Source organism: Ambystoma mexicanum (genome assembly GCF_040938575.1).
Source record: "Ambystoma mexicanum isolate Mex_15411 chromosome 12 unlocalized genomic scaffold, UKY_AmexF1_1 Mex_chr12_unloc.2, whole genome shotgun sequence".
Classification (NCBI taxonomy): domain Eukaryota; kingdom Metazoa; phylum Chordata; class Amphibia; order Caudata; family Ambystomatidae; genus Ambystoma; species Ambystoma mexicanum.
Window position 1 is genome coordinate 3,094,935 of NW_027182323.1, and position 26,543 is coordinate 3,121,477.

Here is a 26,543-nt window from a genome sequence, read left to right on the forward strand (position 1 = left end):
CATGAAGTTAATTAACGCCTGCTCTGCCTGTCTTCTCCCAGAAGGGCTGTGTTCGCACAATAACACCCATGGGACATGGGTTTTAGAATTAAGTAATTAGTGCGTTCGTTTTTCTTCCTAACACAGTAACATTATTCGGAACACCACTGAGAAGAAAGGCAGAGGAGGGACATCAAAATGGACAAAATGGACATATTACATCCTTGCTTCGTGTAGTAATCTACTTGTTCAGTTCATTCACATATGATAAAATACATAATGGCGTTATCTGACCGTGGCAGTACGCTGAAAAGGTTATAAACAAATAACTGATTTCTCATTTTCAAGACCACATTGATTTAAATGCTGTTTGCCGGTTCTCGGTATCACTTGCCTCACATTGTAATATTCGACGTGTATTTTTTTCATAGGAAATAAAAGTGATAATAAAGGAACAGGATGAATATTATACGCTTTACACCAGAAATGAAAAGCAAATAGTTAAAGAAAGAACATCTTCCCTGACCGGGAATCGAACCCGGGCCGAGGCGGTGAGAGCGCCGAATCCTAACCACTAGACCAGCAGGGAGCGTGCGAAATGCTTGCGATTCATCTAATGTGACATACATCTTGTATTCCAGATCATATATATCTGATTTACGATATGCAGAGCAGCAAATCTGCATGAAGCAATCTTTGTACTACAACAAACACCACTTTCTATTTCACCTTGTAAACTTTTTTCCTTGATCCCTTATAAGTTGTATCAATAAAATGAAGTGAAGCAAAGGCTCGAAACTTAACATCAAGCAGTGGATATAGCTCAGTTGTAGAACGCATGCCTTTCGGATAGAGGATGCTGAGTCTCCACCCCGGTCTTCCACGTTCTCGTGTCCTTCTCCTTATGTTTTTGGTGTGTCTTCAATTGGGTTTCATATTACTTACTCAGAAGCAGCAATACGACACTGACACGCTGGCAATTACACGAGTAAGTAAACCCGCAATGCTGGTAAGGTAACCTGATTTTCTGTCCCCTCAGTCTGCTAAAAGCAGAACTTGTCTGTTGGCATAAGTGGACAATCGTGTACTTATTAAATGCCACCATCTCTGGCAATAGAAAGATATCAGTGACTTCAAGATATCGCCAAATAAAATTCTAGAAGATCAAAAAACGATTGCACACTTATTCTGCAACAAGCTCCTTAGGAAATTCTGGTTGCAGAGTGGGTGTACACTTTCAACACTGCTTTTGCATGGCTGTGGCATGGCTGCCTAAATGTATTCTTTCATGAGCAGCCTATAATGGGAGTGCCTGCTTACAAGCGTGCTAGGAGTACAGTTGTATTTACCCATGAAATCTTGCTGGTTGCTTGCCCTGGCCCCTCCTCCCTCTGTCTGCTGTTAGCCTCACTTCCCGCTCTGCTCACCCTTCTTCTTTCACCTAGAGCCACTTAGCCACAACCCACCCACAGAGACACTTGCCCAGGGCCCCCACCTAGGAGGAGGCCCCCACAAGGCTGCCTGATCTAAAAGTATGATTCCATTGTGCACCAGACTTAAAAAGCACATGCCAGGAGATTTTATGGCATGCTGCTGAGGCGTTAAACCTATTGCCTGTCTGTTTTGACAAGTACATTCTGCCTTGATCAATTAATCATGTAATGCTTTCTGTGTTCACTGTGGAATACATAGTTTGTGTGTTCCATACATCACAACTTCTGTAGCATTCTTTCCTTCCTGTGGGAATTATGTTGATCATTGCAATAGCCAAAGTTGAAATCCATATTGATAAATTCAGAAGTTAGTTAGCTCAGTGTGTTAATCACTCATAGCAGAGATATGGGTTCATATGAAAGATTAGAAGAGCACATTCCAGCAAGGCTGACTGAACCTTTCCTATGTCTGAAGTTTATAGACCTACCTGCATGTGCACGTTGACAGCATAAAAGGTGCTATTATCAGCAATGTTCCTGCACCAGATAGGGGTTTCTATAAAAAACAAACATGTCATTCGTGTGGTGAAGGTCTAGAAATTGGTTTGTTCAGATGGGGCTTTCTAAAATCTAGGCAATACCCTCCAAAGTTGAGAATAAACTATTAGTCCAAGAGGTTAATAAGTATCCAAATTCAAGACTGTGGAACCAAAGTGTTCATGCTTGTATCCTGGCTTTGCCAGCAGACGATACAGTGATCCTGGTAAAATCATATAATATATCTTGCATTACTGTGCTGTCTACTGTGAGGTTTGCCTTCGTGCATGCTGTAGGCATCGTATAGCTCATTACTTGATCTTTCTTCTTATGAAGGCCATTTGAGTGGAAGTGGTGGTAGACAGGAGAGAGCGGACCAGATGTTTCAGACCTTGCGCAAGCTTATTTTAAGGTCTGCTCGTTTACAAAAAACATTTCGCTTTTTGTATAAAAGTCAAAGGTTTTTCTGCACGTTTATGAATGACACTTTTACAAGCCATTGTTTTGGAAGTATTTAAAGCTTAAAAGTACAAAAGACATACCTAGATTACATCTGCTAAATCACATTGATTTGTATGCTGGTACTTATATACTTCCCTTGATGATGGAGAGAATTAAGCTAGAATCATTCCCATATTCCGTAACACCCTTCTGTAATATTTTGGTTTTAAAAATGGTCAGGTTTGAAAATGTGATTTGTGTACTTTTCAAGTCACTTTTATAAAATGCGATTGTTTCAGTACATGGTAAGAGCTGGAAAATAAAGTGTTCAAATGCAGAAATTGCTGAGTTGGCACAAATCCCAGCTTTACCCCTTAAGCAATATGTGATACTGGGCATCTCATGTAATAATCTATTGCCTAACCTCTCAGAATTGCCAGTCCCTAATCCTTTCAAAATTGTCAGCCCTTCAGAGTGATTGATTTCCTTCTCAGGGTATGATCTTCATAAAAGCCTCACTCATGGTTTCACTGGCTATAGGGTTGCTTCCACTATATCAGTGAGCATTGATATACTGCACACCACAGGCACTTGTTCCCTTGATCTCTAATGGCAACACTATTTGTAAACCATGTCCCACTTCTAATCTCATTCTGTCTGGATAGAGGCACCTTCCTGGTAACTTCTAATCTGCATTCACTGTCCAGGCTATGCTATGTGTAGCTTTCTTCATCATTACAATTGGTCTACTCTATCCATGCTTGAGCACTTTTGCATTCTCTGAGGCAGCTAAAGTGAGTTCTCTGCCTATTCTGGGTTACATGTACCTTTTACATACAGTCCCGCATTAATACTACAGCCTGCATATCTTCCCAGATGCTATTGATAAAAAGTATCCTGTTTCTATACTAGAAGAGAAGTAACATCTTCGGAGATTGCAAATGTTGGCCTTCAAATGCTACTTGTTTATCATTCTGATTATAGCAATAATGAAGAGGGTAAGGGGGACTTAAAGGGAGTAAACATGCTTATTTTGAATGCTGCGAGGCAGCATTTCAACCTATAGGTTATGGTCACGTTGGGGCTCGGGGGGGGGGGAGAGTGCCACCAGATATTCTTGATCACTTTATTCCGTTGGTTTGGTGGAGGGGGGCCCCAAAGATATCCATGCCCAGGGCCCCAAAAATGCTTAAAATGGCCCTCCCTGAGTGTTCCCATTGATGGGTAAACGCTGACACTTCCCGCCTCTTGTTTAGGCCGGGCATGCACGTCAGGGGCTCTCTCATGGTCTCAATCACGACGTGCGTCGTAGTCCGCGCAGGGTCCTATGTGCGCCTCAGCCCTTATCGTCATCAATGTGCTGGTCAGGCGCGGAGCAGGCTTTCACTTTGCCCAAACACGATGCCGCAGTCCATGCAGCATCACCCTGGTGCTAGGTGCGTGACACAGGGTTGTCACCGGGTCCTAAGGGGCAACTAACCAGAGAGGTTCCCTTTTACATTAGGTTTACTTCGTTTTATTTTTAATTTTGGATGTAAGCCGAAACTATTGAACTGGAGTACAATTGGGAGGAGATGACGTGTGAGGAGGGATGGACAGCTTGAGGGTGTTTTGTTATTTACCAGCCCACTGACTGCCCATGGCCATGCTAATTCCTATGACCAACCCCACCCACTACCTGCCACCCCCTATTATACTGAGCTACATTTATCAAGCATTAACATCAATCATTAGCCTTACAAGGTTATTTCTAAGCAGTCTGGTGAGAGGTAATGACTTAATTACAGTTGTAAATGACTTCTGGTGTTATATAAAAGCCTCAACCAAGTGTGCCTTCAGCACTTGATTTAGATCTGTCCATGCACTGAACTCCTTTTATAAACAAGCATCACAAAGCCAACAGTTTTGGGTTGAGGCATTAGAAAGGCATTTGCAGTTAATGCCATCATATGCCTATGCAATCGCTCAATTTTCCAGCCGTTGACATCTTATCGCAAGGTAATACCATTATATCAGTGCCTATCCCATATATGCACAAAAGCCCAAACTGTCGGCTTTGCCAGTGCTTGTTAATTATTCCAAACAATGTCTAGTCTAGCCACAAAGCAACAAGAGACATTGTAGATAGCAAACCAAAGGTCAAACCCCGTCCGGCACAGTCCTGCCCTCCCTCATCTCCCACCACCCCACTGCCTCCTTTTTTCGGATGCAGAGTACCACTAGTTCCTTTTTTCCACTTCCACCACTGTTCTGAATACACCACTTTTACCATGAATAAACAACTTTCTTGGCACAGGATGCAGCGCCGACACTACTTGAACTAGACTCCTCACTTGCAACCTTTTTGTATTCGAAGAAGGTGTGGTTTTGCAATCTAATGTAAGCTTTGTATGGAATTTAAAAGACATTGTGACGTGCATCAGGAGTGACGGTGCTGATAGGTGGGTGCTGGTCAGAAGCACCCGATTCTTGAGTGATTATCTTCTTTAATGAGCTTGGGGATATGTTATGAAATGCACAGAACCAGGGGTCTGATCCCTTGAAGTGCTTTGTGGAAACCTTAGTTAGGTAGAGCATTTCATTGTTAGCACCTGCATTCATATGCATACATTTTTAGGCAATTGAAATCATGATGTGGGGTTAGTACTTACACGCCAGGAGAGTGATTGGGACTCACCCACTCCTCCTCCTCTTCTGGCTGCCCATGCACCATCTTGTCCCAAAATTTTCCAATCACATGACTCAGTCTGCTTCCAGCTCCCCACCACCCTTGTGACTCGTTGGCCGGCCATGGTAATGGAAAATGTACTCCTTTAACATTTTCAATTGTGGCTATCTAAACAGTTTTTTTGGCAGAAGAAACGACTCGCATTACCTCCACCTCCCTCTTCCTCATCCCAGTACTTCCCTTGGAATAAGTTCCCTGATTACAGGAACTCTTTTTAGTTTTGGCTATTAGGTGGCTCTGAAAGCGCTACCTATAAAGCCGAAACTATTGTCATTAAAATATGAGCTTTAACATGAGAGCTTGAAACAGGGGCTCGGGCTGCAGGTTTGTTGTAATGTTTTAGGTTGGAGAGTAGAAGAATTATTCCCATGAAGGTTAGCTGAGGCTATCTAGTGTGGAAGGTGCATTGACTGGTTAAGTCTCCCCGGCGAGAGACATATCATCCGTTAGACGAGGCAGCGGGTGCAGTTCAATCACGTAAATATAAGAGGTAGAAAACAGATACTCCACTCCTAGGAGGTGGGAAGACAGCTGTAGGGATTTTTTTGCAGGTGGGATTGAAATGGTGCATTGTTGTCTTGTCAGCACGCAGGGTGTTTTTTTCTCTCACATGTACCTTAGTTGGTGACCTCACCCATAGGCCATTGCATAGAACCCTGCATTGTGGATTGGTGTAGAATTAGCAAGCTGGTATTTCTAGGATTGTTGGACAGGTGACTGAGCGGCAGTGCACGGACGGCCCCTGCCTACGATTGAGGTGGTGCATCGGACTACGGCAGTTCGGGTGAAGGGGCAGTACAAGAGTACGCCGCGTAAGGTGCAGAGCTGCAGAGGCTCGTAAAAGGGAAGAAGAAGAAAACTGTATATATTGCATTGTATAACCTGTGAATTTTCCTTCCTGACTTGACAGCGGAGTATCGAAATCCTCAACTAGAGGTCAGGTAAAATACGAACTGGTATCGTCCCTCTCGGGAAGGCAGTTAGGGGAAGGGGATGAAAATGCATGGTGGTTCGGGAATGGTGTTAACCCCTATTCAGCACATGTGTCTCACTCTGCCCCTTTATAAGGACAAAATAATAAAGTATAGTGTACAATGGTCCAAGAGTACCGAAGGGAAAGTAATTCGACCATGGCCGCCTAATGGCAGTTTTTCCCCAGACGAACTGCAATCGCTACAAATGCACATACAAACCACATACAAGGGGAAGAAGTTAGCCAACAGTATGGAAATATATGAGTTATGGCGTATATTCCAGGCGGACAGGCCATGGATGAGGAGCATGCAGGGGGTGATGGGGGAGGGCGCAGATTCATGCGTGCCACATCCAACACCACCCAGCATCACCTCTGACAACATAGAGGAGGAGGAGCAGGGCTTGTACCCGCTACAGGACCTAGATGAAGTAAGGGAGCCCTGAGAATTAAAAGCGGCAGAAGGGTATTCCAACCCCACGTACAAACCACCCCCATATGCTTCGAAGACGCATGGCCCAGACATCCCACAGCGCGGGAAAGGGGAGGAGGCCGCCAGCCCAGGTTTTGATGAGGAGGGTCTGCAGCGTGCGAAAACAGAATTTGCGGGGATCGGCCCGGATGAATGGGTGGCGGCACAAGTGCTACTGAAATTACAAGTGGTCACGACGGGGGAGGCAGAAAGTGCTGCAAGGGCAATAGAGGGACTGGAGCTGGGACAGGGGTGTAAAGGGAAGGTGACCCACAAGGTAAGTAAAGACCAGCAGAGGGAGGATGCGGAGAAGAAGTTGCGAGAGGAAAGGAGGGAGCGAAAAGAAACGATAGTGAAGGGGCTAGAGTTCAAGGAATGGAGGGAGCGATCAGTTCAAACGGATAAGGAACAGGAAGAAGAAATTAAAAAGGAGATGGAGAGAGTAAAGCAGATTGCAGAAATTAGGAGGTGGAGATGGAGATTTTCTGACGGGTAGGAAAAAATGACAGGTCAGGCTGTCAGATTTTCCTACCCCGTCACTTTTTCCTACCCCTGCGTGGGTTGCCCAATGCTAGTTGTCGGTAGGAATTTCTGACGGGTAGGAAAAAATGACAGGTCAGGCTGTCAGATTTTCCTACCCCGTCACTTTTTCCTACCCCTGGGTGGGTTGCCCAATGCCTGCTCTTGGTAGGATTTTCTGAGGGTAGGAAAAAATGACAGGCTAGGCTGTCAGATGTTCCTACCCCGTCACTTTTTCCTACCCCTGGGTGGTTTGCCCAATGCCTGCTCTCGGTAGGATTTTCTGACAGGTAGGAAAAAATGACAGGTCAAACTGTCAGATTTTCCAACCCCATCACTTTTTCCTACCCCTCGGTGGGTTGCCCAATGCCTGCTCTCGGTAGGATTTTCTGACGGGTAGGAAAAAATGACAGGCTAGGCTGTCAGATTTTCCTACCCGTCACTTTTTCCTACCCCTGGGTGGGTTGCCCAATGCCTGCTCTCGGTAGGATTTTCTGACGGGTAGGAAAAAATGACAGGTCAAACTGTCAGATTTTCCAACCCCGTCACTTTTTCCTACCCCTGGGTGGGTTGCCCAATGCCTGCTCTCGGTAGGATTTTCTGACGGGTAGGAAAAAATGACAGGCTAAACTGTCAGATTTTCCTACCCCGTCACTTTTTCCTACCCCTGGGTGGGTTGCCCAATGCCTGCTGTCGGTAGGATTTTCTGACGGGTAGGAAAAAATGACAGGCCAGGCTGTCAGATTTTCGTACCCCGTCACTTTTTCTTACTCCTGGGTGGGTTGCCCAATGCCTGCTGTCGGTAGGATTTTCTGACGGGTAGGAAAAAATGACAGGCCAGGCTGTCAGATGTTCCTACCCCATCACTTTTTCCTACCCCTGGGTGGGTTGCCCAATGCTAGTTGTCGGTAGGAATTTCTGACGGGTAGGAAAACATGACAGGCTAGGCTGTCAGATTTTCCTAGCCCGTCACTTTTTCCTACCCCTTGGTGGGTTGCCCAATGCCTGCTTTCGGTAGGATTTTCTGACGGATAGGAAAAAATGACAGGCTAGGCTGTCAGATTTTCTTACCCCGTCACTTTTTCCTATCGGTTGGATTTTCTGACGGGTAGCAAAAAATGACATTACAATTCCTGTCATATTTTCCTACCGATAGGATTTTCTGACAGATAGCAAAAAGTGACGTTACACCGGCTATACTCTTAAAGTGTCGTGTGAACAGGAACAGATGCAAAACCTAAAACAATAATGCAGTGGTACTAACACAACAGATTGGACAACCAAGGTTACAAAAATAGGATCTTTAATAACGTAACACTGCACCAAACTATTTAAAAACGCTAATGACTCACCTCTGTAAACGAAACACATTGAATGCAGACATTGAGGGGAAAGGGGGCACTCTGGTGAAGACGGGGTTCAGGCAACTGATTAGCGCAGCAAATACCAAATGTACTTGACGTGTTTAAAAAAGGCAAAGAGTGGGGTCTTAAAATTTAATGGGGCCCTTTAAGGCAGACGTCTGGATGAGCCAACAGAGTCGAGCCAGGCTTCTTGGTGATTTTCACCAGTCGATTTGGTTTTGGGAAAGTCGTGTTGTGCTGTTCCAGTGGTGAGTCAGTGCCTTCAAGTTGGGCTTCTGTCGGCAATCAATACTGATCGAGTCAATTGCTCCCAACAGGTCGGATAGGCGGTCAAGTCAGGTTGAGACGATGGTTTGAATGGGTGGAGTCAGCATTCAAGACGAGCGAGTGATGGCTTCCAATATATCGAGTCGGCTTTGGATTCAGGCTGAGATATTGCTTGTTTTGGATTGAGTCTATGCTCCGGATGCAGCGAATTGGGTGCTTCCACATCGGCAAGCTGGTGTTTGAGTCGCTGTAGGGATGCCCTTCACTGAGTTAGCATTGAGACAGCTTGAAGAAGCAGGCACGTGGTTAGAAGTTCTTAGAGTGCCAAAAGCAGCACTGCAGGTCCTCTGGTGGCGTGAAGTTAGTGGAGTACAGTCAAGCTGGCTCAACGGTGCCTCAAGGTGGTAAACAGGGTCATGAGCTGCTTCTGGGTTTTTGAGTTGCTGAGAAGCCCAATCCTGAGTTACCGGGAACACAGTGAGTCCTTTGTTTCTGCATTTCCACTCCTGAAGGTTTGTCTGACACCCTCAGGGGGTCCTTCACCTTCAATGAGCAGGATCCTAATTCCAATGCACAGGGAGCAGAGATGCATTGGTCCACAGAAGTTTCGTCTCCAATGTGCCCATGAGGTGGGTAATGAGAATAGCTTTCCTCTTCCTTGGAGCCGTCTCTCTTCACCTTTGACAGAGGACTTTGGAATAGACTGTATGCCCAAAAATGTTCCAGGTGAATCCTTTTTTGTCTTGAAGTCCAAGGATGATTCCACTAAGGGAAGGGTTTCCCCACTTCGTAAGGGCAAAATGCTATAGCAGATTGGACCAAAGCAAGCCTGTTGTCAGGGGTCCAACCAAAGCTCCTATAACATGTCCCTTTCACTCCTGGTGTCATACAAAGAAAAGAGAGTTTTGGTTGCAGGATACAAGGAGGGGACGGGAAATATGGGATGCCCCAGCAAAATTTAAAAAGCTATAACCCCTCTTTGGGCTGGATCTCTCCTCTTGTCTACTCGAACTTCACTCCCTTCCTCTGTCTGCTTACTTCTAAATGACTCCAGTCAGCAGCACCCTGTTGGGAGAGGTCCTTTGTCATGTTAGGACTGTCTTTCAAGCACTGGTTTCCAGTCGATCTCACAGACAGGATTCCTGTCTCCTGGAGGAGGGTGTCAACCTTTTTCAGGGGTATCAAAAAAGAAGGTAAATGAGCAATGTCCCACATGGATGGTGTACGTACACAAAGGCCAGGCGGCTAATATGCACCAGCCCTGCCTTGACTGAGTCACCTCACCAATCTGAATCTAATATGACAACCAAATTCTTATGGCTTTACAAATGCATAATCCTAGTAGCCAGCATGTTATAATCAGACATGGCTTGTGCACATGCAGCAGCCCCCGGTGTTCCCCTATGCCTTAACACATGTACATATTGCTCTCATCATAAGGGCTGGGGTATCCTGCCCCAGCCCTTTACTCGGATTCTCACCTCTGCCCTTTCTCCTCTTCTCAGGCACTGCAGGTTGGCCGCCCTCCCAAGCCTTCCTCCAAACCCTAACCCCTTGCATTGCCCCTTTTCCTAGGCTCTGCAGGGCCCCCGTTCCGCACAACCCCCATGTGATCTGCAGGGTTTCCACTGCATCCCCCCAACCCACTCTCAAAATGTTCCCCCTAGTTGCCCTCCTAGGCATATCCTCCCTGCTAGCCATGGCCCCTCCTCCTTCTCCTATCCCCCACCGAAAGTGCCCCAGTGTGTGTGGATGTGTTACATGCCAACACTGCAGCAAAGGACCCTTTGGAGGCCGACCTCATCAGTGGTCGCACCACTCCCTTCACCCCCCTTCTGCTGACACCACTGACACCACTTCTGCCAACTAACATAACCCCACCTGACATATTTAGCATAAGGCATCCCTGAAAGCTTCAGGGTCCACACGCCTAACTGCCATGCCAATCACCCCTCTTTCCCTTGGCCCCAAGCGGCATCTGTCCCCCAAAATTCCCCTGGTAAAAAACACACACATATCTGGCCCCGTGGGAGCTAGGACCCAGAAGATGGCAGACCCTGAACGGCAGGAAGGAACAGCAACTTGAAAACAACTGCCAACTACAAGTGTCCCCTCCATCACCCCACTCCTGACATTAAGACCCCAGCCTGGCCTTACCACTGCACTAAACACCAATCTGATGGCCGAACCTGGCAGGCACTTGGCCAGCACCACATGGCAGAACCAATCCCGACCCACCGCCAATGCCACCTACTCCCTTTGCTGGAGCAGTGATGTCACTTTCCATGACATCACCTGGGACAAAGGTTGTGACATGATGCTTTCCCTCCACCCCATAAATATTAAAGTTATCGCCCGGTGTCCTTCCCATTTAAGGGGGTAATTCATAGAAATCAGCGCACAAGTGGCGCATGCAGCAGTCTGCGCCAGCCGCGTGCACCAAAATCCATTTCAGCGCACAGCGTATTCATGGATTTCAACATCCATAGCCAGCCGTGGCGCAGAGTAGCGCAGCGACCCTTCAGCAGCGCCAGTTACGCCCCCAACCCCTCCCCGTGCGCCATGAACAGCGCACAAATCCCGTACATGGTGCACAGCCCAGTGGACCAGCATACAGCCCCCCCAACCACAAAAACATCCGTAAAAATCCCTGCGCACCCCTCCGAATACACGTACCCCACTTCGCGGGAAGTGTTACATGCGATTGGCCCTGTGCGAGCGGGGTACGTGTATTTCGGGGGTGCGTGGGAACTTTCATATGCAATTGGCCTTGTGCGAGCGGGGTACGTGTATTTCTGGGGTGCGCGGGAAGCTTTACACGCGATTGGCCCTGTGCGAGCGGGGTACGTGTATTTCTGGGGTGCGTGTGAATTTTTACACGCAATTAGCCTTGTGCGAGCGGGGTATGTGTATTTCTGGGGTGCGTGGGAAGTTTTACACGCGATTGGCCCTGTGCGAGCGCGGTATGTATATTTCTGGGGTGCGCATGAAGTTTTACATGCGATTGGCCTTGTCCGAGCGGGGTACGTGTATTTCTGGAGTGCGTGGGAAATTTTAAACGCAATTGGCCCTGTGCGAGCGGGGTATGTGTATTTCTGGGGTGCGCATGAAGTTTTACACGCGATTGGCCTTGTGCGAGCGGGGTACGTGTATTTCGGGGCTGCGTGGGAAGTTTTACACGCGATTGGCCTTGTGCGAGCGGGGTACGTGTATTTCGGGGGTGCGTGGGAAGTTTCACACGCGATTGGCCCTGTGAGAGCAGGGTAATGTGTATTATGGGGGTGCGCGGGAAGTTACACATGCGATTGGCCCTGTGCGAGCGTGGTACATGTATTTCTGGGGTGCGTGGGAAGTTTTACACGCGATTTGCCTTGTGCGAGCAGGGTATGTGTATTTCTGGGGTGCGCGGGAAGTTTTACACACGATTGGCCTTGTGCGAGCGGGGTACATGTATTTCGCGGGTGTGGCCCTGTGCGAGCAGGGTATGTGTATTTCTGGGGTGCGCGGGAAGTTTTACACACGATTGGCCTTGTGCGAGCGGGGTACATGTATTTCGCGGGTGTGGCCCTGTGCGAGCAGGGTATGTGTATTTCTGGGGTGCGCGGGAAGTTTTACACACGATTGGCCTTGTGCATGCGGGGTACATGTATTTCGGGGGAGCACGGGAAGTTTCACATGCGATTAGCCCTGTGCGAGTAGGGTACGTGTATTACGGGGGTGTGCGGGAAGTTTTACACGCGATTGGCCCTGTGCGAGCAGGGTATGTGTATTACGGGGGTGCGCGGGAAGTTACTCACGCGATTGGCCCTGTGCGAGTGGGGTACGTGTATTTCGGGGGTGCACGGGAAGTTTCACATGCGATTGGCCCTGTGAGAGCGGGGTAATGTGTATTATGGGGTGCGTGGGAAGTTACACACGCGAATGGCCCTGTGCGAGCAGGGTACATGTATTTCTGGGGTGCGTGGGAAGTTTTACACGCGATTGGCCCTGTGCGAGCGGGGTACGTGTATTTCTGGGGTGCGCGGGAAGTTTTACACACGATTGGCCTTATGCGAGCGGGGTACATGTATTTCGGGGGTGCACGGGAAGTTTCACATGCGATTGGCCCTGTGCGAGTGGGGTACGTGTATTACGGGAGTGTGCGGGAAGTTTTACACGCGATTGGTCCTGTGCGAGCAGGGTACGTGTATTACGGGGGTGCGCGGGAAGTTTCTCACGCGATTGGCCCTGTGCAAGCGGGGTACATGTATTTCTGGGGTGCGCGGGAAGTTTTATACGCGATTGGCCTTGTGCGAGCGGGGTATGTGTATTTCGGGGGTGCCCCAACAAATTGGCAGTGTGTGTCCTCCCAGGTGTGCCCTCTCCCCCCTCCCCAGGGCCTGCAGGTGGACCCCAATACAGGGGTACACACTGCAGCCCATATACCCTGGCGAAGCCCCCCAGCCAGCCCACATGTCACCACACACAAGTGAGCACTGACTCATGTCCCCGAGCACCCCCATCCACCCAGCAGTGAGGGTCAGGCCCTGACTCATGTCCCCCAGCACCCTCATCCACCCAGCATTGAGGCCAGCAGGCCCTGACTCATGTCCCCCAGCGCCCCCATCCACCCAGCATTGAGGGGCACCTGCCAGCAGGCCCCGACTCATGTCCCCCAGCACCCCCATCCACCCAGCATTGAGGGGCACCTGCCAGCAGGCCCTGACTCATGTCCCCCAGCAGCCCCATCCACCCAGCAGTGAGGGTCAGGCCCCAAATCATGTCCCCCAGCACCCCCATCCACCCAGCAGTGAGGGTCAGGCCCCGACTCATGTCCCCCAGCACCCCCATCCACCCAGCATTGAGGGGCACCTGCCAGCAGGCCCAGACTCATGTCCCCCAGCACCCCCATCCACCCAGCAGTGAGGGTCAGGCCCCGACTCATGTCCCCCAGCACCCCCATCCACCCAGCAGTGAGGGTCAGGCCCCGACTCATGTCCCCCTGCAACACGAAAGGAAGCTGCACAATCATGGGCCTCATGTGCACCAAAATACCACAAAATGAACAAAATCAATCTAATGAAATGAAAGTCAAAAGATAATACAAACATGAAATGAAATGCATGTCCAAAAATATGAAAAATGAAATGTAGATCCAATCAAAATAAATCCTAAAGAAAAATGGTCCAAACTCTCTGTCCACCAAAACAAATCCAAAACAAATCCAAAGGAAACGTAAAAATCAAATTCCATTGCTCCATGGTGAAATCCAAAGAAAATGTACACATAAATCCAATGTCCAACTATGTACAAGCAATTTTCAAAGGGTCCATGAGCCCAACAAAAGAACTGAAACCTATCAAAGAAACTACCTAAGAAATAACTATATACAAAAGTGTGGGGCATAGTCCAATCACCCTAAAAGAAAGGAAAACGAAAATTAAACCTAACACTAAAAACTATTTACAATGGCGGTGGGCTAGTCCGACGGCTCACTTTCCGATGTCCTGGGCCAGGGCATCATCGAATTTCTGCTCAATGTCCTGGAGGCGGTCCTCTTCCATGGCCCCGAGGGTTCCCAGGGTCGATACCATGTTGGACTCCAACTCCCTGCGAATAGCCTCGAGGCACTCAGCACGCCTCAGTGCCCTCCGCATGGAGTTCTCCGCCCTGACCATTGTGAGCCGTGCCTCTTCCGCCCGCCGCTGCTAAGCATCTACACGCTGGCCCAACCGCAGCCACACGGAAGACACTCCCATTCCAGGGTTCTTCTGCCCTCTGGCCGATGCTTGCCCCTCTGATGTTGATGGCCCCGAGCCATCATGGCTCCCACCTAGAGCCTGCTGTCCATGTGCCCTGTCCGATGATGCCTGCACATCCTCCATCTGCTGGTCTCCAGTTGTTGGCGTATCCACTCCTGCTGGACCGCCGACTCCCGACTGTGGCAGGGATGGGATCTCCACCAAGCTGGCTGTGTTGGTCGGGCCAAGGTCCACAGGGGGCCCTGGTGGAATGTGGGCCGGAAGATGGCAGGGAGAACAACTGGTGCATAGTCTCCACAGAGGAGGAGAGGTCCGCCAGAGTGCGCGACACATGTAGGAACCCACCGACCAGGGCCCCTCCCAACGGTGCCACGTTGCCACAGAGCTCTTAGTGATGGCGTGCGTATTCCCCCCAGGAAGCACGCACGTCATCAAGAATGTCACGCGTGCGCAATGCGACACCAATCAGGACGGAGCCCATACGGTCATGGGACCCCTCGTCCGCAGGTAGTGGAGAGGCAGATGACGTGGGCCTCCCCCCTACCTGCTGACGGGCCTGGGATGGGGCATCCCTGCTGGTGCATGGTGGTGCAGTCACAGGGTCAAGGACAGCGACATGCACAGGCCCCTCCGCGGTGACCTGTGCTGCCTCCTGGCCCTGGCCCTGGACTGCACCACTTGCACCAGTGGTACTAGCCCCACCAGGCCCCATGTGCGGCTCAGTTGCGGGCTCCTCCTCCTCTGTAGAGACCATCAACCTGGATGTCTCTGCGCCGTCTTCCACCATTGCAAGCCCCCGTTGGGGCTCACCTCAGCCGTAGTGGCAGACGCGGCACCAGTCCCCTCGCTCCCAGATGATGGCAATTCCTTGGAGGCAAGTAGTTGACTACCAGCACACTGCAACATGCCCTGTTTCACACAGCAATGCATGGCCACTTACCACTTGACTCCAGGTGGGCCTGCACCCTGAGGATCTGATGGTGAAGCACTGGGCGAATGCACTCCAGGACCCTCATCTGCTGGTTGGTAAGCTGGCCCCGGCGCCCCGCTGCATCCTCTGCCTCTAAGAGGCGCCGGGCCTTCCTGAGGGTCCTGGACTTGTAGTCCTCCCAGCGCTTCTGGATGTGTCTCAGGTCTCGGGGTTCCACCCCCTCCGCGTTGATGGCACCCACGATGTCCATCCAGATCCTCCTCCGTCCTTCCTTATCGGCGCGCAATGGTCTGCCCCAGGACATGCTCCACCAGGACACCAACTTCCTTCTCACTGAAGCTGGTGGCCCTCTGCCTCTCTGGCTGTTGGTCGCCAGTGGTCTCGGATGGTGTTTGGCCCGACATGGCGACCCCCGAGGCAGGCGGGGGTGGGCAACTGGGTTCTGGGGCTGGGTTGTGGAGCGATGGTATCCCAGTCGGGAGTCTTCTGTTCCACCAGGGGTGGACACAGAAACTGGACCCCTGCAGATGGCTGACGTGCAGGCACCAAATAGCAGGGCACGTGGGCAGCAGGCAGGTAGCAGCTGATGGCTGGTTGGAGCGTGCTCGGGACTCTTGGGGGCAGGAAAATGGCCCTTTGGGCAGGAGAAAAAAGTGCACGTCAGCGTGTAATTCGGGGAAAGGCCCTTAGCGCGTAAGCGCGTAAGTGACGTTACGCGCATGGGCGTTCCCCACAACACGGGTGCATAGTGAAACAGCATGTGAGATGACTGCACGTCACCGTGCTATTGGAGGAAAGGGCCTTAGCGCGTAAGTGCGTAAGTGCGTAAGTGACGTTTCACGTGTGGGCTGGCTTAAAAGGTACGAGTATGACGCTATTTTCTTGTACGTGCTTTTTGTGGAGAGCGAGCGGGTGATTCTTGTACTTCTTGTCGGTTCACACGTGATTACTTCACAACGTTTCCAGTTCGTACTCCCTGTTTCCTCAGACGGCGTTCTTTTCTTCTTTTGGTGGGGGTGTTGCCAACGCGCACACGCGCATCTTTTTCGCGTTCTTTTTCAAGGCAGACGGTGAGTCGCGCACGTATTTTCCAACTGTGGTTGCCCCGTGTGTCGTGTACCCCTTCAGAGCTCATTGTAGGCTGCGTGTAACACGTGTATGCTTATTTTTGTGTTTCGGGGTGCCACAGCGTAGTGCGGGTTCATTTTTCCACGCACGTGGTCTACCAGGGGTTGCGTGCATGTGTACTTTGTTTTTGGGGTGCATGTGCGTTTCGTGACCCGTCATCTTCCCCCAGGGGTCACAGACAGCCTTGCTAGAGCACTAGGGTACGAATTCCATCTAGTACCCTACCCCTTTCACCCCAATTGCCCAGGACAATTGTTTACTGCAATTTCCATACGCACAACATCAGTGTCATGGTTGGGAGGCGACCAAGCAGTAAGGGAGGCAAAGGTGGCCGATCTCAAAGAGGTGGGCGTGGTGGGCGCGGTAGGGGACGTGGCCAGGATTTGCAGGGTGCCCCTAGAGCCCAGTGTGTGGAGGACCAATCGGGGCCACCTATGCCCCCCCCAATGGTTGTGGGAAAAGTAGCTGACAACAACCAAGCTCAGCCCTTGTTGGACCGGCCCATTTTGTCAACTGAACCGGCACAGGATGACTCCCAGACTGACTTCCAGGTCACCAAGTCTAAGCCACGTGTGGCAGTGAAAGTTGCTGTCACCAGGTCACGTGGATCTGGGGCAGCAATGTCATCTGCTGCCCCAAGTAGCCAGGGTGGGGAGGCTGCAGGGCCAGCTGCAGCTCAATCCACCCCAGCTCCGAGTCTCCCAGCCGGGACAGTATCGGTCCAGGTCCATCACACCGACGTTGGCCCTGCCACCATCATCCTGCAGCCAATGCCTGCACCAAGACCTTTGGTCATTGTGCTTTTACAGGCTTCAAGTACCCAGTCCATCTGCGCTTCTACCCCTACTGATCAGAGCGGCGTAAGCCACTCAGGATCCGCACCACCTTCCAAGAAGAAGAAGGGTGCTCTTGCACTACAGGCTGAGACCCCAGACGCGGCTACACACTCCAGCACGTCAAGGAAGCCTAGCTTCAATGACGCCGAACTTGATGCACTTGTGTCCTATGTGTTGGCACATAACCGCGAAATGGTGGTGACTGCAGGCTGCAAGACTACGCCTGCTCAACGTAGGGCCCACTGGCAGACCATATTAGTGCTCTTGGATTCGTGAGGCGCACAGCTGATGATTGCTACAAGCGGTGGAATGACCTGAAACTCAGAGCAAAGAACAAGCTGGCTTCCAATCATGCCTCTATTCTGGTGACTGGCGGTGGGTCTCCACCAGAGGACGACCAACTCACTGAACATGAGTCTGTTGCTGGAACCTTCGTCACAGAGGAACAGATCCAAGGCGTGGGAGACCTACCAGATTATGAAGCATTATCCGGTGAGTGCCCATGCATGTGTGTGTAATCCATGTGTATGTTGCTTGGGTTAATGTGTTATGATTAAGTGCCAGGTGAGGGTGTGTACTTATGAGTGGTATGGGTCACCCATGTGCTTCCTCCAAACCATTCACCGGCCTTGGATATGGGTATGACTGTATCCCTTCTGACCACAGTAGCCAATTAGCACCACATTACTGCAGTTTCCCTTGAACTGTCATCTTGCAACAACATTGTTCTGAATTTTCAGTGTTCATTCAGCCTGATTGTTTCAATCCTCCCATTTTTGCAACACATTTTTCTGCCCTAATGCCACATATGTGACATGCTTCTGTCATAGATTACACCCACAATGTTCCACATTTATTACCATGTTATGGGAATGATTTGACCATTCAGGTTGATTGAGTAAGTGCCTGCTCCCATTAATTTTTGCGGCCTGTTTGAATGTGAAACATGATTTTTGTTTCCTGTCATGTTGAAGTGACTAACCACTGATGTATCCATCTGCCTGCCATCATTGTATAATTGTACACTGGATGTGTTGCAGTGTGTGGCACATGTGTATTTTGTCACACTATTATGCATTTTTCATCTCATCATGTCCATCTCACATAGATGGGTGACAGTACTCATTCACTAACATATGGCTTTACTTGTCAAATGTACCATGGCTATGCTACGTGCCATCTGTGTGCTGGCATGTGTCATGTATGTGTATTGGACATGCCACTCACAGGCTAATGTGTGATGCCAGTGCTATCCAGCATGCAGCAAATGTGTTGCTTTTCCATCCTGGAGCGCTCAGTGTCTGCTTTTTGCCTCCCCTTCCAACTCATTGACAGTGCATGCATGCCAGGGTTATAGTCATGTGGGACATGTGTAATTCATGTACTGGATCTCTGGCTTGTCAGGCCCATGTGTGTGCTATGGTGCTCATGCCTGTTTCCATTTGTTGTCTTTCATGTTTTTGCAGGTGATGACGCACTTGATGCTGTTGAGGTGGAGGAGATGGTGCAGACCCAGGAGGAATCTCAGCCACAACCGGGCACCAGTGGAGGACGTGGGGTGGTGGTAGGTGAAAACCCAATCCTCCTGAAGACCATACTGTACACGGGTGTCTCTGGGTGCACCTCCGCAGACCTCTATGATTCAGGTGCTGAATCGGACAGTGAGACATATGTGGCGTCGCAGGTGAGTGTTACTGGGAGGGATGCTGTTCAGTCCAACCCACCTGCACCAGGGGGAGACCCCTCTATGGGGATGTCAGTGTTGGTAACTTCGCCTTTGGTGGTTACGGATGCTGGGTCACACTCCACAACATCTGATCCTATTCCTGGGCCAACAGATCAGAGGGGGAATGCAGTCCTGCAGCCTCAGGCAGTGCCAGCACAGCAAGGTGCAGATCACCTTGCCCCAAACAGGTGTGGCACCCGCCGACGTGGTGGCCGTACGCCACCAGGCAATACTGTATGGGAAAACTCCATGTACAGTATAGCAGCACAACAGGAAGCATCGGTTGAAATGATGGCTCAGGCAATGGATAGGGTGGCCACTTCCATTGTCCCCCTGAAAGGCAGATGGAGCTCCAACAGCAAGCAACAGACTCCATTTGCCAATCACACAGGGAAGACATGTTGGCATCCAACAGGGACCGATGGGCGGCACTGGATACTCTGCGCAAAGCCATATCTGTAGAGTCACAGGGCTACAGGTAAGCCCTGAGGTTAGAACTCCATTTCCTCGGGGACACTCTGGGTGAACGTGAGGCCATGTGGGTAGAAATGCGGGTTACCCGTGAGGTGCTGCATGGGGATCTCCGCACCCTCATCCTCCAGAACGAAAACTTCCACGCCCGCATGCTTGCTGCCATGGAGGACCATACCAGGGTTTTGCGTGGGCTGCCTCCCATAGCACGGCCACCTCCTGGTGTAGCAGCAGAGGGTGAAGAGAGCGACAGCAGTTCTCCCACAATAGCGTAGCCGTGCAGGCCATGTGCCCATGGAGGTATTTTTTTTTCTCGCAATATCTACGCATGTGGGTGTTGGTGTGCACCCTGTCCTCGAACCTCCTGGGTGCCCCCCCCCCGGTCCACACATGGCCATTTTTTTCTTTGTTTGCCTTGTGTGGCACCCGTGGGCATCCACTGTGTATTCCAGCTGGGCACATGCAGGCTTGTCCTGTCTTTGGGTTAGATGCTTGGGTTCCTGACACACACACACCTCCTGATTCCCCTTTCCATGGGCTTGCAAAGGGTGTGACTAAGTGACAGTAACTTACACAGTTACATTGGGCTCCCATGAGCTGTGTGGGCAGTCTATAGTCAAAACTGTGTGTGCACATCCCTAGTGGGGATTGTTGTTGTATTGAACACTACATGGTGTATTGATATGTGCTTGTACATCCATGTCTTTCTCCTTATTCACATGTACCTTCTTCATGTCTTCACAAGGCTGTCTCCTTTGCAGATGCAGTTCATGTTGTATGCAGTACACTGACACATTTGCCTGACAGCAACACTCTGCAGTTGGAAGGGGTCAATGTGCTGGCTTAATCAGGTTGTGAGACTTGCACTACTTTGATTTTGTACTGTCGTATTTTGACACTGTTTCATCCTGTGTTGCTGTTCTGTGTTGCTGGTAAGTATTTGTTCATGTGTGCTGTTTCTTATTGATTACTGGGAGCATATTGTCTGTGGCTTGTTTACATTTGGAACAGTGCACTTTGTGACACTTGTGTCATGTGTTGTGCATTCATTTTGTTGCTTTCACATTGCATGACATGCCATGGTGTGTTGGGTAGAAGAGATGGGGAGGGGTTGGGTGACATGGCACTATTTTCATGTAGGATTTTGCAAGGGGTAGTCATTCATACAGCATGAATGTGTGTCTTTTTGTCACACAGCATTGGTTGTATTTAAGTAGGTAGGGATGCACAAAATGTAACACTTCCAGGTGACCAATCTCAGGCTGGTACGGTTGTGACAGTTGACTGTCCCTTATGTCATTATCATTGATTGTCAGCTGGTATGTGCCAGGGCTGTGTGCACTCCACAGGGGTAGGATTTTAGGTGAAGTAATTAGACACCAGCTGTGTACGAGCTGCCTCACCACGTGCCCTTTCACCTTCCATGCTCAGCGGGCGTGCATGTGGTTGGGGATGTGGGGGAACCACCATGTCCACCGGCAGGCCCCGGCGGGTTGCAACGTTGTGCAAGCACATGCTGCCACTATGATCCTGCACACTACTGGGGGCGCGTATAGCAGCTGCCCACCAGAGCGGTCAAGGAAGCGAAAGCGTGACTTGAGCACTCCGAATGTGCGCTCCACTATGCCCCGGGTTGCAATATGGGCTGTGTTGTAGCTTAACTCAGGTGGTGTGGTGGAGTTCTGAATTGGCGTCATCATGTGGGTGCTCAGAGGGTAGGCACTGTCCCCTGGGGAGGTGATGATGGGTATCATTAGTGGGGTTGTGACATTACTCAGTATCTGACATGCATGCATGTGCAGAGGCATTTATACTCACCAAGCAGCCATGTATCGCCATGCCGCCCAGCTTCTAGGTCCTGGTTTAGGAGTGACATTCTGAAAATGAAACTATCATGGGTGGACCCTGGATAGATGGCATATACTGAGGTGATGATTCCCTTTGCATCACATACTACCTGCACGTTGATGGAATGCCAGTGCTTGCGGTTTCTATAGATGTGCTCAGTGCCCTGGGTGGACGTAGAGCCACATGGGTGCAATCAATGGCACCTATCACTTTGGGGAAGTGTGCCACCCTGTAAAAGTCCTGGACGGCAGCCTGCCTTTCTGCAGGTGTTCTGGGCATGTATATGTGCCTGCGGACTGAGGAGCGTGCAGTCATGATGGCCAACACCTGGTGTAGGCAGCGTGACTGCGTTGCCTGTGACACCCTGCCCCACTATGGCACTTGTCCGCTGAAATGAACCAGTGGCCAAGAAGTGCAGTAAATTGAGCACCATTTCCAGGGGGCTCAGTACTTGGGAGCACAGGGTAGGTCATGTGAGGCCATCCTCCCACTCACTCACCAGGTCGAGTATTATGTGTTGTGGAAACCTGTATCTCCCATACACCTGGTCATCAGGCACCCCAAAAAGGCTGGTCCTGGGTGTAAAAATTTGGGGCCTGGCTATCCTCCTCCTCCTCCTCCTGCGGTGTCCCACGACCACTGCTGCGAGGAATGGTATATTCATCCTAGCGTCTGAGCTTGCTTGTTGTTTGCGTGCACTTTTATGCTGCGCAAGGCCGTGTATGCCTGCTTCCTGCTGTTGTACGTGTTTCTGGATTAGCGTGTCTTTTTTGGCGCACGGGTTTCCCCTGTTCGATTCCATGAATATGTGTTGCAGGCGCGCGTGTGGGCGTTGCAAGCATTTACCTCCTGTACTTCCCCGTAACGCTCACATTTTCACGTGTTGTTCCCCATTCCGTGTGTTACGCCCACTTTTGTTGTTTGCGCTGCGCTATGTGCGCTTTCCCTGTGTGCATAGTGCACTCCGTTTGATGACGTGTGCGCCCGCGTGCGCCACCCACGATTTTAGCGCACATCCCAGGATTTACACACGCACGGACTTCCATGAATCAATGTGCACGGCTTTGGCATGCTTGCGCTGCGATTTTCATGCTTGTGCTGCGATTTTCACTCCTGCGCTGTGATTTTCTGCGCACATTAATTCCATGAATTGGCCTGTAAATGTGCAGCAAACGTGCAGATGTCAATTTAAGAGAAAGTGTTCCCAATGTATGCCAGAGAAGGGCATGGGATGGGTGCTACAGTACAAGAGCAAATGCATTTTGATGAAGGACGGCATTATCCAGGCACACTACACGACAGTGGACCCCCTTGCACACCTATATCTACTTGTATATGAAATATATCTGCATTGATCACGTTATAATTTTGTGTCTACTGCGATTTTGACAATAATATTTCTAACATCACAACAACCAGTAGCGCAATCCATGACTCTTATGTTTAAAAGTGAACGCAAAGTGTTAAAATGAAGGACTTGAACCCTAGACCCTCAGATTAAAAGTCTGATGCTCTACCGACTGAGCTATCCGGGCTTCATACAAGCATCTGTGACCCATGTGCCTAGAGAGTGCCTCCCATACGTCTTCAGCAATGTCAGCTTTTTTCCAATTATCTCGACAAAGTAACAAGTATTGGTCCCCCGTCCACATTGTGCCTCTTGCAGACTCTACAGAGATTTGCAATAGGCAGCTGATTGGCTTACAAACTAGCCCATGAAGTTAATTAACGCCTGCTCTGCCTGTCTTCTCCCAGAAGGGCTGTGTTCGCACAATAACACCAATGGGACATGGGTTTTAGAATTAAGTAATTAGTGCGTTCGTTTTTCTTCCTAACACAGTAACATTATTCGGAACACCACTGAGAAGAAAGGCAGAGGAGGGACATCAAAATGGACAAAATGGACATATTACATCCTTGCTTCGTGTAGTAATCTACTTGTTCAGTTCATTCACATATGATAAAATACATAATGGCGTTATCTGACCGTGGCAGTACGCTGAAAAGGTTATAAACAAATAACTGATTTCTCATTTTCAAGACCACATTGATTTAAATGCTGTTTGCCGGTTCTCGGTATCACTTGCCTCACATTGTAATATTCGACGTGTATTTTTTTCATAGGAAATAAAAGTGATAATAAAGGAACAGGATGAATATTATACGCTTTACACCAGAAATGAAAAGCAAATAGTTAAAGAAAGAACATCTTCCCTGACCGGGAATCGAACCCGGGCCGCGGCGGTGAGAGCGCCGAATCCTAACCACTAGACCACCAGGGAGCGTGCGAAATGCTTGCGATTCATCTAATGTGACATACATCTTGTATTCCAGATCATATATATCTGATTTACGATATGCAGAGCAGCAAATCTGCATGAAGCAATCTTTGTACTACAACAAACACCACTTTCTATTTCACCTTGTAAACTTTTTTCCTTGATCCCTTATAAGTTGTATCAATAAAATGAAGTGAAGCAAAGGCTCGAAACTTAACATCAAGCAGTGGATATAGCTCAGTTGTAGAACGCATGCCTTTCGGATAGAGGATGCTGAGTCTCCACCCCGGTCTTCCACGTTCTCGTGTCCTTCTCCTTATGTTTTTGGTGTGTCTTCAATTGGGTTTCATATTACTTACTCAGAAGCAGCAATACGACACTGACACGCTGGCAATTACACGAGTAAGTAAACCCGCAATGCTGGTAAGGTAACCTGATTTTCTGTCCCCTCAGTCTGCTAAAAGCAGAACTTGTCTGTTGGCATAAGTGGACAATCGTGTACTTATTAAATGCCACCATCTCTGGCAATAGAAAGATATCAGTGACTTCAAGATATCGCCAAATAAAATTCTAGAAGATCAAAAAACGATTGCACACTTATTCTGCAACAAGCTCCTTAGGAAATTCTGGTTGCAGAGTGGGTGTACACTTTCAACACTGCTTTTGCATGGCTGTGGCATGGCTGCCTAAATGTATTCTTTCATGAGCAGCCTATAATGGGAGTGCCTGCTTACAAGCGTGCTAGGAGTACAGTTGTATTTACCCATGAAATCTTGCTGGTTGCTTGCCCTGGCCCCTCCTCCCTCTGTCTGCTGTTAGCCTCACTTCCCGCTCTGCTCACCCTTCTTCTTTCACCTAGAGCCACTTAGCCACAACCCACCCACAGAGACACTTGCCCAGGGCCCCCACCTAGGAGGAGGCCCCCACAAGGCTGCCTGATCTAAAAGTATGATTCCATTGTGCACCAGACTTAAAAAGCACATGCCAGGAGATTTTATGGCATGCTGCTGAGGCGTTAAACCTATTGCCTGTCTGTTTTGACAAGTACATTCTGCCTTGATCAATTAATCATGTAATGCTTTCTGTGTTCACTGTGGAATACATAGTTTGTGTGTTCCATACATCACAACTTCTGTAGCATTCTTTCCTTCCTGTGGGAATTATGTTGATCATTGCAATAGCCAAAGTTGAAATCCATATTGATAAATTGAGTGCCACAATGATTCAGAAGTTAGTTAGCTCAGTGTGTTAATCACTCATAGCAGAGATATGGGTTCATATGAAAGATTAGAAGAGCACATTCCAGCAAGGCTGACTGAACCTTTCCTATGTCTGAAGTTTATAGACCTACCTGCATGTGCACGTTGACAGCATAAAAGGTGCTATTATCAGCAATGTTCCTGCACCAGATAGGGGTTTCTATAAAAAACAAACATGTCATTCGTGTGGTGAAGGTCTAGAAATTGGTTTGTTCAGATGGGGCTTTCTAAAATCTAGGCAATACCCTCCAAAGTTGAGAATAAACTATTAGTCCAAGAGGTTAATAAGTATCCAAATTCAAGACTGTGGAACCAAAGTGTTCATGCTTGTATCCTGGCTTTGCCAGCAGACGATACAGTGATCCTGGTAAAATCATATAATATATCTTGCATTACTGTGCTGTCTACTGTGAGGTTTGCCTTCGTGCATGCTGTAGGCATCGTATAGCTCATTACTTGATCTTTCTTCTTATGAAGGCCATTTGAGTGGAAGTGGTGGTAGACAGGAGAGAGCGGACCAGATGTTTCAGACCTTGCGCAAGCTTATTTTAAGGTCTGCTCGTTTACAAAAAACATTTCGCTTTTTGTATAAAAGTCAAAGGTTTTTCTGCACGTTTATGAATGACACTTTTACAAGCCATTGTTTTGGAAGTATTTAAAGCTTAAAAGTACAAAAGACATACCTAGATTACATCTGCTAAATCACATTGATTTGTATGCTGGTACTTATATACTTCCCTTGATGATGGAGAGAATTAAGCTAGAATCATTCCCATATTCCGTAACACCCTTCTGTAATATTTTGGTTTTAAAAATGGTCAGGTTTGAAAATGTGATTTGTGTACTTTTCAAGTCACTTTTATAAAATGCGATTGTTTCAGTACATGGTAAGAGCTGGAAAATAAAGTGTTCAAATGCAGAAATTGCTGAGTTGGCACAAATCCCAGCTTTACCCCTTAAGCAATATGTGATACTGGGCATCTCATGTAATAATCTATTGCCTAACCTCTCAGAATTGCCAGTCCCTAATCCTTTCAAAATTGTCAGCCCTTCAGAGTGATTGATTTCCTTCTCAGGGTATGATCTTCATAAAAGCCTCACTCATGGTTTCACTGGCTATAGGGTTGCTTCCACTATATCAGTGAGCATTGATATACTGCACACCACAGGCACTTTTTCCCTTGATCTCTAATGGCAACACTATTTGTAAACCATGTCCCACTTCTAATCTCATTCTGTCTGGATAGAGGCACCTTCCTGGTAACTTCTAATCTGCATTCACCGTCCAGGCTATGCTATGTGTAGCTTTCTTCATCATTACAATTGGTCTACTCTATCCATGCTTGAGCACTTTTGCATTCTCTGAGGCAGCTAAAGTGAGTTCTCTGCCTATTCTGGGTTACATGTACCTTTTACATACAGTCCTGCATTAATACTACAGCCTGCATATCTTCCCAGATGCTATTGATAAAAAGTATCCTGTTTCTATACTAGAAGAGAAGTAACATCTTCGGAGATTGCAAATGTTGGCCTTCAAATGCTACTTGTTTATCATTCTGATTATAGCAATAATGAAGAGGGTAAGGGGGACTTAAAGGGAGTAAACATGCT

General features: G+C 48.8%; 2 non-coding genes across 2 annotated transcripts; both read right to left on the reverse strand.

Moving 5' to 3' along the window:
• Positions 1-496: 496 nt before the first annotated feature.
• TRNAE-CUC (transfer RNA glutamic acid (anticodon CUC)) lies at positions 497-568 on the reverse strand. The gene has a single exon. It is a non-coding gene; the product is annotated as a tRNA-Glu (tRNA).
• A 23,036-nt stretch (positions 569-23,604) lies between these two features.
• On the reverse strand, positions 23,605-23,676 carry TRNAE-CUC (transfer RNA glutamic acid (anticodon CUC)). Its single transcript has one exon. It is a non-coding gene; the product is annotated as a tRNA-Glu (tRNA).
• Positions 23,677-26,543: the final 2,867 nt, after the last annotated feature.